The sequence below is a fragment of the Haliotis rubra genome, unplaced genomic scaffold, assembly GCF_003918875.1.
Source record: "Haliotis rubra isolate DU_JTF1 unplaced genomic scaffold, ASM391887v1 Scf52, whole genome shotgun sequence".
Lineage (NCBI taxonomy): Eukaryota > Metazoa > Mollusca > Gastropoda > Lepetellida > Haliotidae > Haliotis > Haliotis rubra.
The window spans coordinates 58,653-62,852 of NW_025767213.1; the positions used below are offsets into that span (position 1 = coordinate 58,653).

General features: G+C 41.5%; 1 protein-coding gene across 1 annotated transcript in view; it reads right to left on the reverse strand.

Moving 5' to 3' along the window:
• The window catches only part of LOC124292501, a 92,629-nt gene that overhangs the window by 17,532 nt on the left and 70,897 nt on the right, over nucleotides 1-4,200 (reverse strand). The window lies entirely within an intron of this gene.

Here is a 4,200-nt window from a genome sequence, read left to right on the forward strand (position 1 = left end):
TCCACCACAAGGTGTTGGGCAACATCAGTATATCTATTTCAATATCTACATTTCACATCTTCATTCCGATACAAAATTACTCATAGCATGTTTCGAGGGAGGAAGTGACTGGTTCTTAGCAGCAAACAGAAAGCCTTCTGTTTCACTTTTCAGGCCTGCCGACTTCATACAAGCGAACGACTCTGCGAGGCTTCTTTTCAACACATTTTACATGAATTCGGTGCAGCGGTCGTTCATAAAGCCCTCCCTTAAAAACTGAGCCTGTGCCGATTTGACACGTCACGTCGCTCGGTTGACACTCATGTCTCTTTCGTCCAGCAATACTGAACCATAAACAAAACCAACATCGACATTGAGATTGTGTTCAACATTCGTGGCTCGATACCTAGATATAAGGAATAAGTTTCTGGATAAATATTTCAAACATCCTATTTCACAACACAGCTTTATAAACATAATGACTTCAACAAACATAAATTTCTGATGTTTTTATGTAAAACGCATTTAACTTCTTATTATATCTATGAATGTATTTTGAGCCAGTGGCCTATTACTGAATATATGTCTGTCTTTCTGTCTGTCTGTCTGTCTGTCTGTCGAATGCTTTGTTTTCATGAGTTCTGACAAATAAATGTTTTCTATAGTGCAAAATGAAGTGCAATCACTTTGATCAAACCACTCCCGCGCATTCACCACTGCCAAACACCGTCTCCTCATCGACTGCCTGATGCTTGTGAACACGTGGTTGGGGATTCTGGTTGATGAAACGGCGTCAATATTGGCCAACGATATGGACGTCGAGCGTGGAGATTGGCAGCCCGCAACCGATTTCGAATGGTCTGTGAGGACAGTCGACCTCTAAACATCTCAGCCCTGGCTCGTGTAGCCGGCAGAAATCTGTCACGTAAGTGACGTAGGACGATTTGACGGTCTTCTGCTCGTGACGTCACACGTGGACGACCCGACCTTGGGCGATCAGAAGTGGTGCCAGTTTGTTGTAGACGACCTCGCAAGTCATACACAGTACGATGGCTGCATCCCATTGCTCTTGCGACGTCAATAATTGATCTTCCCGCTTGCAACATGCCAACGGCACGTTCACGTTGCACATTTGACAATCGTGGCATTTCAAGTACCGTTAGAACTGTGGTTTTAAAGTGTTTTTTCAAGTCTTGAGACCAATGCAAACACGTGCATATGAAGAAAACTTGATTTGGCACTAACGTCATTTGCACGACGAATGGATGGGTTTGAGAGGGTTTTGCTAACGTTTTTCTAGAGTCGAAAGATAGGGATCCCATTTTGGATACATAGATGTATCATCAGAGAAAAATTATTCATTATTTTTCAAATTACATTTTGTGAAGTTTCCTTTTTGACTCAGTATATAAACGACAGTGAAACGAGCAATGGAGGTGTCTGACATGATCCTTCGTGTGAGGGTGTTAATAACTTGAATGTTTTGTCTCTTCCTTTTAACACAAGTATTTCTTTACTTTGACGTTTTGTGGCCGCTCAGCTCTAAACTCCAGATATTTTAAGTATATATTTGTATTTTGCCTATATTTTATAGCATTCTTGAGTTATCTGCATCCCTGAGTAAGGCTGTGTTGGTTTTGGGTCTTCCAGCGTGTAAAGAATAACGATATTTTCTTTATCGACATTCCTAATGATCATCCCATCAACGATAAAACCCTTCATTTATTCAAATACATAAATAAGAAAAAGAATGAGGATTCAGAAAGCGCATTCAGATGACAGACTTGGGACACGCCATGTAGCAGGATTATACGTGTGATTGCTGTTATGTAAGATCATAAGGTACGATGTTCCATCAGGGTTAGAGAGTAGCTCGGTTTGAACGCAGCATCGAATTTGTATTTCAGTTATATAATGGGGTACCATCTTTGTCAAGATCACAAGTAGTGTAATGTCTGTTTTATCTTATATTTGAGGTGTGACAGGTTTGGAGTGAGGACTTGCGAGCAAGAGCAGTGATGTAAGCGGTGAGCGATTGTTTGTGTTGGAGGTGTGCAGTATGAGAGACCATTGTATGTATCTGGTAGTAAGCTTGGGGTCAATCAAGTAGCTTGGGGGGTATAAGGACTGATTTGAAAGATGTGAGTTGGCAATCAGTTGGAAAGTGTATGTGTGTGTCAGGTTGGCTGTTTTCCCTGTATATTCAACTGGTTGTCCGGGGTAGGTGTTACACCCCGTAAGGCTGTCCCGCCGATCGCGAGGGATCGATCCTGACATGCCGCCTGTGATGTGAACTGACATCTGTGTGTCTTGGGGAGAGTGACGTGCCCCGCCAGTAAGTCTGTACCGACTGATCAGCAGGGATCAGAGTGACATGCCGCCGAAGTGTGTAAAGATTTATATGCAGGGGAAGGACCCCTAACCTACCACTACAGAACTGAACTGTCTGAAAATCCCACATGTGGTGATAACAACATCGACAATGATTTGTACAGTATACAATAATTATTGATTTGTGCTTTCAATGAATTTGTTTAATTCTTCCATCGTCCATCTATAAAACGTAATCATATGAATTGTTGTTTGTTTCTTTAAAAAGACATTTGTAGTGTTGTGATATTTTGAGTGTTGATGTGAGTGTATGTGAGTATATATGAATTGTGAGGTATGATGTGCTTGTTTGGGCGTGTAGGGGAAAGAGTGTGAGTGTATTTGGTAATGCGAGAATGAAGTTGTGAATGCAAGCCTATATGAACTATTGTAAATAAGGTAAATTTAGAGAATAAATTATATTAGCTTTTAATTTGGGTCTTGCGTTTACTCTAGTATGTGACAATCTTCATATAAGAGGAAAATGCTAAGTGAACTGGTCTTTGACTTTTATCATTTGGAAACATCCACACGTTACAGGTATGCCGTTGACAAATCTAGAAACATATTATGGGCCACGTGGGACTCCAACCTGCGATAGACCCGAGAAGATCTTAAGCAACCCATGCTTGTCGTAAGAGGCGACTAACGGGATCGGGTGGTCAGGTTCTCTGACTTGGTTGACACATGTCATCGGTTCCAAGTTGCATTCATCGATGCTCAAACTGTTGATAACAGGATTGTCTGGTCCAGACTCGATTATTTACAGACCGCCGCCATATAGCTGCAAATATTGCCGAGTGTGGCGTTAAACAACAACCAAACCAAACCAAACCAATCCAACCAACGGTCAAAGGTTTCTTGAACGCCTAGTGGGAGCAACTCTCTACCGTAAAGACGACTTAGCCACCACGGTTGGTGTTGAATTGAACCTGTCTGTTCGGATAATGTGTTGTTGTCTTTTGCAATATTGTTTATCACCATGAAGTTTATCACATTAAGCAACATCCCAATACATGAAGGTGAGGTGCACTGGGAACTGTCTTCACGGATTGTAACCCTGTGTGCAATCAAACCCAGATCTTCCACGTGATATGCCAGGACTGTAACTGCAAGGTTACCTCCCCTCCCTTTAAATCCTCTCAGAAGAGGCACAACAAAGAACAAAGCATCAATTACACAACGACAAACTCTGCTTCAAGGATTTATTATGTTAACTGAATCAGAGACACTCAGACGATGTACGACGGAAGATCATAGTGTCTTTCACCATCGGGAATGGATCCTGAAAACACATAAGTACAAAGTCACAAATATTATTGACATATTAAAATACATGAATGCAGCAAAGAGGGTTCTGGTGATCCTGACATAAAGATGCAGAGATGACATTTCGTTAGTATGGAGGGCCCATTTGCTTGCACTATATTTGCAACCTACTACGAAAATTACTTTTATTTGTAGAAACGATTTCATTTGTTTAATTAAAACGACAAGGTCAGGTTTGTTATCTTTCATATGCCTTAGGCCGTATCTTAAAACTATCATTTTCATGACGCCCTGTACATATTCTGGGTCATGCCATGTCGCTTAAGATTCTGTCTTTGATCCAAGGCTGGGCATCCACCACAAGGTGTTGGACAGTCTCAGGATATTCATTTCATAATCTATATTTCACATCTTCACTCTGGTGCAAGATATAGCCTGTTTCAGGGAGAAGTGACTGGTTCTTAGCAGCAAACTGAAAGCCTTCTGTTTCACTTTTCAGGCCCGCCGAATTCATACAAGCGAGACTCTGCGGGGCTTCTTCTCAACATGAACTCTGTGCTGCAGGTCGTTCATAAAGCTCTC